Consider the following 12,584-nt stretch of genomic DNA (forward strand, 5'->3'; position numbering starts at 1 on the left):
CAATACTGCTCCCATTTTCCCCACTCCTTGAAGGTGAAGAAACTTCTGCACGTTTTCATCCTTTTCAGAAACAAGTGGGTTCGCTCAAGAGCCACCGGGCAGAAGCAACCACCCGGCCTCCTCTGAGAACCTAAAAAGAAGAGAGTCTGGAAAAAAACAAACCGTAAAGGGAAAAGCTGCCGGAGTAAGCACCGAACAGCACATCTGGAGTGCAGCCGGCCCTACCCCACCGCCCGCGCCCCACGGATTTGGCCCTCGGGGGCGGGGCAGACCGCTCCTTCCGGGTTGCGAGCGGAAGTGGGCGAATTTGAATCCTACGGGCCGTTGGATGGAGCTGCTCGCTGTTGGCGTGTGGCAGCGCTGCGCGAGAAGAGAAAAGTGACGCAGCCACCCTGGAACTTAGGCTCCGTGCGCCTCGGTGAGTAGATGGGGAACGGGAAGAAACGGAGTATTCCAGGGAGAGAAGCGGGGCCATCGGATGGGATAGCTGGTCGGGAGGCTGGACTGCGTGGCGGGGGCTTCCGCGTACCTGCGTGGGTGTCTGCAGGAACCAGGTGTGGAGACCGTGGGAAGTCGGGGCGCGGGGAGAGTCACCCCGGCCAACGCTCCTGACGGTTGCGCACACCCAGCCAACCCTGAGCATTGAGGATTCGGAGGCCCCGCCGGCCCCTGACATCAAGCCTTGTTTATAAGCCGTCTCTGTAACTCTTTCGTAATCGCAGTTTAGCATTTCCATCGATTCGACTCGAATGCCGAAGCTTCCACAGTAGGTGAATGTCATAGCGAAAGCGATACCACAGGTAAAAGAACTTCCCTTTATTAAAGATGGAAGGTCGGGGGCAGCTTTAAAACGAAGAGATGCTCTGTGGCTCCGCGTTCCTCCTAAGAGGGTACCCCAGCGCTCCGTATTACCGTGGACCGCCGGGAAGTGACAGTCTCCGAAATGCCTGGTGGGGATTTAAACTGAAACCCGAGTCTCCTTTGTATTTAAAACCGGATATTTTTCTTTCACGGTTGACATTTTTCATGTACCGCAAAAATCCGAGACTCTTGCTCTTTTAAATTGGTCATAGTAACAGAGGTGATTCGCTGGGTCTTAGTTTCCTAACAATAGGGATAAGCTTTAGTTCCACCTCCCTGCCTTTTCACGCTCTTTATTCATTGGCCAACTGAGTTAATATGGGGTCATTTGGGAAGAACTCAAATGCTTCAAGAATCGGGTTTTGTTGTTTGAATTTTCTTTTCTTTTTGGTTCATTTTTAATGAACTAAACTCCCAACCTCCCAAATAAAGCCGTACCTTTTCGAATAGTTTAGATGTGGATGGTAAATGTAAACTGTGAGTACTTTAAATGTTTGTCTTATATCCTGCCTTATTAAAATCTGTCAGACTAATTTTGTGTTGCTTTATAGGAAAGGATATTAAGTACCGTGTAAGGTTTTAACATCAGGGTATTGTACCACATAAATGTATAAATATCTTTTTAGAAGTAGGTCTTAATAGTCAGAATAAAAACAATTCCTTCATCCAGTGCTGACTCCTCCTCCCCCATCCCTGCCAATGAATATTTGTTATCTGTATTGGGGGAAAGGGAAGAAAAGATTTAAATAGGCAGTGTTTTAAACATAAGACTTAATCAAAGACCTGGCTCTCCTTTCCTAAGTAGTGCAGACAGACATTCTGCTCATTTCATATATGCCACCAGCAAATGCTAAACTCTTTTAGATTCATTTCTGCATTCTAATTTGTTACATTTCCCTATCTGGGCTCTTCATTGAGTTTTCACTTCATTCACCTAAATCAGTGAGTTTCATGCTTTATTTTGTATGCACTACCTCAGAATTGGTTTCGTTTGTTTGTATTTCTGTAATCCCACTGTGGCTGGGGACTCGAACCCAGGCCTCCAGCATGCGAGGCAGGCACTCTACGTGTTGGGCTATATCGCCAGCACTCTACGTGATGGGCTATATCGCCAGCACTGTATGCACTACCTAAGGGTTTGGTAAATGCTGATTCCTAAACTTCAAATCTCAGAGATTCTAAATCAGTAGGTCTGGAGGATGGGATGAATAATCTACATATTTAATTGAAAGGTTAGAATATTTTACCAGAGTTTTAAAAACATGACTTACTCTTTCTTAGAGAAGCAATGTACTACACTAGTTAAGAAGATGAAACTGTATGGAAACTGATTGCCTCAGTTTGAATCCCATCTTTTACCATATGATAGCTATGTGACCCTAGGCAAATTGTGTAAACCTCTCTGTACTTCAGTTCCTTCAGCTGTTTAATGGGGATAATAACTACCTTGTATGATTATTGTGAGAATTAAATGAGTTAATTCATGGAGGGATTTTAGTGTGTGGCACATAGTTAATAATCTGTGTCTCTTCTTATATTGAGTTGCAAAACTGTACAAATCATATTTCATAAACTAACATTAATCTTTACAATATCACTGAGGTAGCTACTGTTTTCAGATAAGAAAACAGGTCTTTAAGAGATTCAGTAATTTGTTCTCATGCAGCTAATAAAGCGTTTGAAATAAAATTAAAAAACTAAATGTAACTAAAAAAAAGTTGTCTTTTATTTTAAATTAATGCTTCTTAACTCTTTGTAGTCTCCTTCCAAATGTTGCTCCTTAAAAATCTCTAATTATTTTTCATTGTCTTACCATACATAATTCAAAATCTCAGTGATTTTCTTTTTTTTTTCCCACAAAGCCCTTCATATTTCCACTCTGTTTTCAAGCATCATCTTCATAGTTTTCCACTCTTTTCTGACCTGCTGTGTTCCATCATTACTACTGTGATTCTCTACATCTGTTCCTTTACCTTTTTTTATGCATTTCCCTTAAGATTTTACCCATATGTTTCAAGATGTCCCCCTACCAGAATACTTCGTCCTCTGTGCAATTTGGTTATAAACATAGCACTAGCTAACTCTTGTCCTCATCATCTTTATGTTTGCATTCTGTAGTACAGATCATTGTCTTTATACTCTGAATTGTGTATGTTCAATCAATACTTGTTATTTTAACAATTTTGCATATCATGTCTTATGTTAATCTGGAAAAGTTAAAAAAAAAGTTTTGCTTTTTATCTGTTAGCATACAATTCTGTATAGTTCCATGGAGATTTTAGTGATATATGGTTTGTAAACCTCACAAATATGGAAAAATAAGTATTGATATCATAACCTCAAAAGACATTTCAAGTGAGAAAAGTCAAGAGAATATTTGCTAATATTCATGAAATTTCAAATGCTTTATACATATTTTCTCACTTAATCCTCACAACCATTTTATTATTATCCCCAAATTAAGATGAAACTGAGGTATGAAAATATTTAGTAATTTTATAGTGTGTTTCTTATATTTGATTTCCTGGTGAAGTTTTTTTGATTATAAGAGTGATGTATATTAAATACAATGAGAAAGTAACTTATTTCAGAGCATCAGGAAATTATAAAACAGAAAAGTTTACCTCTCCTTTTCAGTTTGAACAGTTAAGACAGTTACTTAATTTCCAACCTACCCAATATTTTAGGGTCATCATTCTAAACACCAGTAGGTGGGGTTAGTCTAAGAGGCACACAACTCTAATATGCTCCTATTGAACACCTCTACTCTAGCCAAAGCAATATAGGTATTTGAATCACCAGCATATCTACAGTCTAGACCACTCACATATTTCTTCTTGAATTTTGGCCAAGTCAGAAAGGTCTTTTTATGTGTTGGATTGACATTGGAATCATAAACAAACATCAGCAATGAGAATAGGGAGCCAATATGCAGAGACACAGTGGAAATTTGTTTCCACTAGTTATATAAGCCAATATAAATTTTAATTTTCTTTTTAATTTAAACATATCTTTAATAAATCCATCTGGTAATTTCATTTATAAGCAATAAAGTTCACCCATTTAAGGATTCATTGAGTTTTGATGACTATATTTTATTGCATATGTACCACAATTTTTTTGTCCATGCATTGATGACTATTTAGGTTGCTTATGGTTTTTAACCATTACAGATAAACCTCCTATGGACATTTGTGCACAAAAAACAATACACCATCATTTTTCTTGTCCATATCATATGTACATTTGACAAAAAGTGGATGTACATTTGATTCTTTTTTAAGTAAAATTCACAAAATTAACCATTTAAAAGTATAATTTAGTAACATTTATTCTATTTAGTAAAGCTGTTGCTTCTATCTAGTTCAAAAACATTTCCATCATCCCAAAAGAAAATTCCATATTATATTAAGCGGTAGTACCTATTTCCTCATTCCTCTAATCCCTAGAAACCACAAATCTGTTTTCTGCCTCTATGGGTTTACCTATTCTTCATGTTTTCTATACATGATATTATACAACATGTGACCTTTAATGTCTGCTTCCACTTAATGTTTTTTGAATTTCCCTTATGTAGTAGCATATGTCAGTCAATATATTTGGGCCCTTTTGTCTGTGTTGGATTCAACCAATCATGGATAAAAATATTTGAGAAAAAAAATGTGTCTGTGCTGATCATAAAGACTTTTTTCCCTTGCCATTCCCTAAACAATACAGTATAACAAGTATTTACATAGTATTTACATTATATTAGGCATTCTAAGTAATCAATAGATGATTTAAGGGTATTGGTTATTCTGGTAGGCTATATGCAAATACTGTACCATTTTATATAAGACTTGAGCATCTAAGGATTTTGTTATCTGTTGGGAAGGGCCTCTCACTTATTAAGGGATAACTGTACTTCATTTCTTTTATAGCCAAATAATATTCCATTGTGTGGATATACCACACTTTGTGTATTCATTCATCAGTTAATGAACAGTTGGATTGTGTTTTGTTTTGTTTTGGGGGGAGTTTACTGGGGATTGACCCATGGCCTTTTCCCAGCCCTTTTTTATATTTTGTTTGGAGACAGGATCTCTCTGAGTTTAGGGCCTCCATGAGTTGCTGAGACTAGCTTTGAATTTGTAATCCTACTGCCTCAGCCTCCTGAGCCACTGGGATTACAGGCATGTGCCACTGCCTGTATTCAGTGTTTCTGATTCATGTGCCTGTATCATGTTTCTGTATTTGTGATATAATGATTTAAATAGTGCTGCTATGAACATTTGTATACAAGTTTTTCTTTGAATAACTGTTTTCAGTTCTTTGGGGTATGTACTTGGTAGAATCGCTGAGTGAAATGATAGTTCTACTTAACATGTTGAAAATTTGCCATACTGTCTTTCCCAGTGGTTGTGTCTTTTACATTTCTACCAGCAACGTATGAGGGATCCAGTTTTTCCTTATCCTTACCAACACTTGTTATTTTCCTTTTCTTTCATTTCTTCCCCCTGCCCCACCCCAACACCAGGGATTGAACCCAGGGTCACTAAACCACTGAGCCATATGCCCAGCCATTTTTGTTTTTTATTTTTTAAATTTTGAGACAGAGTCTCAATGGGGTGCTTAGGGCCTTGATGCATTGCTGAGACTGGCTTTGAGCTTGCAGTCCTCCTGCCTTAACCTCTCAAGCCACTGGGATTATAGGCATGTGCCCCACTCCCAGCTTCATTTCTTTTTAAAATTATAGGTACCCTAGTATGCATGAAGTGGTATGTCATTGTGGTTTTGATTTGCATAAGCCTGTGATGATGAACATTATTTCATGTGCCTCTCGACCATTTAAATATTTTCTCTGGAGAAGTTTTATTCAGCTATTTTGTCCACTTTTAAATTGGATTATCTGTGTTTTTGTTGTTGAATTGTGACATTCTAGATTACAGGCCCCTTATCAGGTACATGATTTCCAAATATTTTACCCCATTCTGTGAATTGTCTTTTCATTCCCTTGATAGTGTTTTTTGATGCACAGAAGTTTTAGCTTTTGATGAAATCTAATTTATTTTCTTTTTGCTTGTGCTTTCAATGTCATATCAGAAACTATTGACAAATCCAAGGTTATAAAGATTTGCCCCTGTATTATACTACAGTTTGGGTTTTTATTTTTAAATCTTTGCTCTATTTTGAATTAATATTTTTGTATATGATGTGAGGTAAGGATCTGACTTCATTTCTTTTTATGTGGCTTTCCAGTTGTCTCCACACTATTTGTTGAAGAGACTATTCTTTCACCTTTGAATGATATTGGCACCTTTATTGAAAATCAATTGACAATAAATGTATGGGTTATTTTCTAGGCTCTTCTTTTCCATTGATTTATGTCTGTTTTTATGCCAACACCATACCATTTTAATCACTGTAGTTTTATAGTAGGTTTTGAAACTGAAAAGTATTTCAACTTTTTTGGGAGGGAGTTGTTTTGACTATTCGGGGTTCTTTACAGTTCTGTATAAATTTTAGGATTTGTTATACCATTCCTGCAAAAAGGTCATTGGGATGTTGATTGGAATTACACTGAATCTGTAGATTGCTTTGTGGAATATTTTCATCTTTAAGTCTTACAACTCATAAACGCAGAATCTTTTCATTTATTTAGGATTCTTTAATTTCTTTTTGCACTGTTTTCATAGTTTTCAGTGCACAAGTCTTGCTTGCACCTCCTTGGTTAAATTTATTACTAAGTAATTTTTTATGCTACTGTAAATTAAATTATTTTAATTTCCTTTCTGGATTGTTCATCCTACTATATAGAAATATAACTGGTTTTTGTATATTGATATTGTGTTCTGTTACATTGCTGTATTTTTTAGCACTTAACAGTTTTTTTAATTCTTTAGAATTTTTCTATACATAAGATCATATCTTCTCTGAATAGTTACTTCTTGCTGTAAATTTGGGTGCATCTTATTTTAAGCCTTATTCTGGCTAGAATCTCCAGTATGTTAAGGAGTGGTGAGAGTTGATATCTCTATTGTTCCAGATCTTAGGTGGAAAGCTTTCAGTCTTATACCATTCAATATGTTAGTTGTTTTTCCCCATGGATGACCTTTATCATGCTAAGGAAGTTCCCTTCTGTTCCTAACTTGTTGAGTGTTTTTTATCATGAAAGAGTGTTAGATTTTGTCAAATGCCATTTCTGCATCACCAGAAAATTAAGATGGAGCTTTTGATTTTTTTAATCTGTTTATATGGTTTATTGCACTGATTGATTTATTCTTGGGATAAATCCCACTTGGTCATGGTTGATAATTCTCTTAATAAGGATTGAATTCACAAGTATTTTGTTAAGAATATTTGCATCTCTATCCATAAGGGGCATTGATCTGTAGTTTTATGTCTTTATCTGACTTTGTATCAGGGCATTACTGACTTTATAAAATGAGTTAGGATGTATTCCTTCCTCTTCTATTTTTTTAGAAGGGTTTGAAAAGCTTGGTGTTAGTCTCTTGGTGTAGGCTTGTTGAAAATTTCTTTTTGAGTCAGTTTTGTTAGTTTATCCGACTTGTTTAACTTGCTGATTATTAGCTATTAATAATACATAGTCCCTTATCCTTTTTACTTCTGTTACATCTGTAGCAATGTCTCCTTTTCAGTTCTGATTTTAGTAATTTGAGTCTTTTTTCCCCCACTTGGTCACTGTGACTAAAGTTTTGTAATTTTAGAAACTATTCAAATAAATTTTATTTCATTCTTTTTTTTTTTCCTATTCTTTATTGCATTATCTACAATCTAATCCTTATTATTGCCTTCCTTCTACTAACTTTGGGCTTAGTTTGCTCTTTTTCTGGTTCCTTACAAAGTTAGGTTTATTGTTTTGGGTCTTTTTCCCGTCTCAGTACTGGGAATTGAACCCACGTGCACCTTACCACTGAGTCATGTCCCCAGCCCCTTTAATTTTTAATTTTCAGACAGAATTTTTCTTGTTACTCAGACTGACCTTGAACTTGCTATTGTCCTTCCTCAGCCTCCCAAATCATTGGGATTACAGATGTGTGCCACCATATCCAGCTTGGTTCTTCTTTTTTAATGTAGGCATATACAGCAATAAATTTCCCTCTGAACCTTGTGTTTTTTTTTGCTACAGACCTTAAGTTTTAATATATTGTGTTTTTATTTTCATTTTGTCTGTTTTCTGATTTCCCTGTGATTTCTTCTTTGACTTTTTGTCTAATTAAAGTTGTGTTATTTAATTTCCAAATTTGTGAATTTTCCAGTTTTTCCTTCTGTTACTGATTTCCAGTGTCATTCCATGTGATTGAAGAAGATACTAAGTGTGATTTCAGTCTTTTAAAATTTATAGAAGTTTTGTGGTATGACATATGGTCTGTCCATGGAAAATGTTCATGTGCACTTGAGAAGAATGTGTTATATTCTGTTGTTGGATGGAGTGAATGTTCTATATATCCCTTGGTTGCTTTCTCCATTTCTGTCAATTTTTAATGTCTTTGGGTCTTGTAACAACCTGATTTATAACTTACTTTGTCTCAGTATAACCACCCAAGTTCATATTAGAATTCTATTTGTAAGGAATACTTTATTCCATCCTTTAACTTTCAACTATTTGTGTCTTTGAATCTAAAGTGAGACTCTAATAGACAACATAAGAATGAATCCTTTTTTTTTTTTTTTTTTTTAGTTCCTTCTGTCAATATCCACCTTTCAGTTAGAGAGTGTAATTTATTAAAGTAATTACCCATAAGGAGAAATTTCTGCTATTTTCTGTATTTCATATCTCTGTTTCTCTTTTCCTCCATTTTTGCCTTCTTTTGTTTAATTGATTTTTTTTAGTGTCATTTTGATTTCTTTCTCATTACTTTTTCCATATTTTTTTAGTCATGTTCTTAGTGTTTATCTTGAGGATTACAATTAATAAATATAATTAATAATACAAATAAAATTAATATCTTAATTTTATAACAACCTAGTTTGATGAATATCTAACTTAGCTTTAGTGTATGAAAAATATGCTCCTGTATGAACCATTCTTCCCTCTTTATGTTGTCATTGTGATACGTTTTATCTTCATGCATTTTCGTGCCCATTTTGTTTACATATAAGGTGCCTTTAGTTTATATATAATGTGCCCAGTAGCATTACTTTATAGTTATTTTATCCATTTTTTTAAGTCATATAGGAAAAAGGAGGAATTACACACCAAAAATGTAAAATTTTTCTTCTTATGTATACTTCTTTAGTTACCTTTACAGTGTTTTTATTTCAGCATATGATTGTGTTACTGTCTAGTGCCATCATCTCTAGTAGTCAGATCTACTAATAATGAAATCTCTCAACTTTTGTTTGTCAATGTCTTGATTTTTTCATTTTTTTCTCACCTTTTCTTTATTTAAAATATTTTTATTTTCTCTAAAAGTAATTTTAAAACATTTTTTAAAAGTAATATTTGTTAGAAAAGTAGTACAAATTCATGATGAAAAAAAAATTCAGAGTTCAAAAGAATACACAAGGAAAAGTCTCCCTCCCACTCCAAACCCTGGGTCTTCTAATCCTCTGCAGAAACAATCACTTTTATCTACCTCCTGGATGATCTTCCACACAATGCAGGCTTTTAAAAAACTTTTTATTGATGCATAATATCCATGCCAAATATATTTAATTACAAAATAAATCATGTTCATTGTAAAAGATTTCAAACTATACCAGAATTTATAGAGAGAAGTCCCACCCCATCTCTTCCCCAAAGAAAACCATTATTAACAATAAGTGATCTGGAAAACTTATCATTTTTGAGCTTAGATTCCTTAGATACTTGCTGAACTCCTTCTACTCTTCCTCTCTTCATTAACTCCATCTTCCACTTTGCATATATAAGAATTCTAACAGGTAAGTAGTAGGATCCCCATTTTGCAGCTGAGGAATTTGAGGCTTAGAGAGGGAGTGGGCTGTTCACTGATACAGGGCATTGCCAGGAGTGTGTGTGAACTAAGTCTTGATTTCTTTCTCCCGTGTTCCTTTGCCTGGTTCCTATCAGATTCTTCAGGGTTTAGTTCCTGTGTCAAATGAGGTAGCAGATAAATTCTCTTATTAGAATATATAGTTAAGGGAGCATTTTTTAGAAAAGAGAGGATTGGTCCTCTGAGAGCTGTGGCTGAAAATCCTTTTATTGCCTAAGCCCTGACCAGTGGTAGAAAGATTGAGTGAACTGGTTACGTAGAGCCTGACTTGGTCAGTAGGAGGTAGACAAGGATTAGAATGAGACCTTGTCCACTGAGGCATAGACAAGACAAGGCAGAAATTGTCCAGACAGTGGAAAGCATTGTATTATTATCTAATTATCCAGTCCAAGGAGATTAATATAATTCAGCCACATGGTAGAATCAGCAAGAAGAATTGCCAGAGAGAATCCCCAACATTCTTCAAACATCTGTGATCAAGTACGCCACTCTGCCTTTGCACATACTCTGCTTAGAATACCTTTCCTACCATATCTGCTCAGCATATTTATCCTTTACAATCAATTTACAATACCATCTTCTTTATGAAACCAGCCACTTTATCTGTATAGAATTTACCACACTGTTTGAATGAAATATTTGTTTACCTACCTACCTCCCACAAGAGTCTATGAACTAATCTCTATTTTTGAAGCATGGTTTTGCTGCATATAGAATTCTTTATTACAGGTCCATTTTGTTTCTTTGTTTTTAGTTCTTTGCATATTTCATCCCACTACTTCCTGGAACTCCTGGTTTCTAATAAGAAATTGACAAATGATCTTATTAAGGATCCTTTTTGTGTGATCAGTCATGTCCCTCTTGCTACTATCCTTGAACTTCTTGAAAATGTGTAGATTGATGTCTTATATCAAATCTGGGAAGTTTGGGGTCATTAGTTTTTCAAATATTCTGTCTGCTCCTCTCTTCTGTTCTTAGACTTTCATTAAGCATGTATTGGTATGTTCCATTGAGCATACAGTGATAGTGCCTCACTGTCTATTAAGTTCTGTACATTTTTCTTTTTGTTCACCATGCTAAATAATCTCAATTAACTTATCAGATTTGCTATTGAATGCCTGTAGTACATCTTCCATTTCAGATATTTTATTTTTCAGCTGCAGAATTTCTTTTTGCTTCCTTTCTATCATTTCTGTCTCTTGTCGGTATTCTACAAGACATTTTTAATTAAAACTTAATTAAGTTTTTCATTTCTGAAGAGATATAGGCCTTCCCCAGCCAGAGCTCCTGGCTCTGCTGTTTTGGTTAATGTCCCTTATTTTTAAGTTTTGACAATTTTTTCCAAAAAAATATATTCAGGTACTTTTTTAGATTATGATTTGCAAACACTTTCAGTCTGAAGCTTCTCTTATTTTCTTAATAGTGTTCCTTGACAAGTAAAAGATACTAATTTTTATGTGTCTGTTAGAATCTTTTGTCTATTTTTTTTTAATTGTGATTTTTTTATTGAGTTGTATTATTTATACATTATACATTATGAATATAAATATATATATATATTGGCAAGTGTCTTGATTTGGAAGTTTTTAATTTTGACACTTAGTTCATCAATTTTATTATTATTATTTCATTATTTTAATGGTTTATAGTATGTCTGTCTTATGTAAGAAATTGTTGCCAAACACAGGATCATAAAGGTATTTATCTGTTTCTCTTTTTAGAAATTGTATCTGTGTCTGTGTGTGTGTGTGGTTCGTTTTGAATTACATTCAGTGTGTAGAATCAGTGTTAATTTCCCCCCTGATATTCAGTTATTCCAGTACTATTTTTGAATAAACTATGATTTCCACAATTGAATTAGTGTGATATCTTTGTTGGAAAGCAATTGTCTGGGTCTATTTCTGGACTTTTTAATTATGTTCTGTTATAATCTGCCTGTATTTTCATATCATCTTGTCTTGATTGACATAACTCTACAGGATGTTATGGATCACATAGTCCAAGCCCTCTGACTTTGTCCTTTTCAAAAATATTTTTTGCAAACTTATCACCAAAAAAACAAATAACCCAATCAATAAATGGGCAAAGGAACTGAACAGACACTTCACAGAACAAAAATACAATCAGTCAACAAATATATGAAAATAAGTTCAACATCTCTAGCAATTAAAGAGATGCAAATTAAAACTACACTGAGATTTCATCTCACTCAAGTCAGAATGGCAGTTATCAAGAATACAAGTAACAAATGTTGGTAAGGGTGTGGGGAAAAGGGTACACTCATACATTGCTGGTAGGACTACAAGTTGGTGCAACCACTCTGGAAAGCATGGAGATTCCTCAGAACACTTGGAATGGAACCATCATTTGGGCCAGTAATCCCACTCCTCGACTTATATCCAAAGAACTTACAATTAGTATACTATAGTGACACAACCATATCAATGTTTATAGCAGCTCAATTCACAATAGCTAAACTATAGAACCAACCTAGATGCTCTTCAACAGATGAATGGATAAAGAAAATGTAGTATAGTATACACAATGGAATATTACTCAGCCTTAAAGAAGAATGAAATTATGACATTTGCTGGTAAATGGATGGAACTGGAGAATATCATGCTAAGTGAAATAAGCCAATCCCAAAAAGCAAAGGCCAAGTATTCTCTCTGATATGTGAATGCTTATTCATAATGAGGTAGGGTAGGGAAGGGAAGTGTAGAAGTTCATTGAATTAGACAAAGGAAATGAATGGAAGGGAGCAGG

General features: G+C 34.9%; 1 protein-coding gene across 5 annotated transcripts in view; it reads left to right on the plus strand.

The window, feature by feature from the left end:
- The first annotated feature begins 266 nt into the window (after nt 1-266).
- G2e3 (G2/M-phase specific E3 ubiquitin protein ligase) overlaps nt 267-12,584 on the plus strand; it is a 53,497-nt gene continuing 41,179 nt past the window's right edge. For 3 of the 5 annotated variants that reach the window (XM_047538981.1, XM_047538979.1, XM_047538982.1), the window contains exon 1: nt 267-418. The gene's annotated coding sequence lies outside the window, so the exon portion shown is untranslated. Of the gene's footprint in view, nt 419-500; nt 801-12,584 lie in introns of those variants that run through there. The other 2 variants (XM_047538980.1, XM_047538983.1) reach the window with 2 other exon arrangements.

This window comes from Sciurus carolinensis, chromosome 2 (genome assembly GCF_902686445.1).
Source record: "Sciurus carolinensis chromosome 2, mSciCar1.2, whole genome shotgun sequence".
NCBI lineage: Eukaryota > Metazoa > Chordata > Mammalia > Rodentia > Sciuridae > Sciurus > Sciurus carolinensis.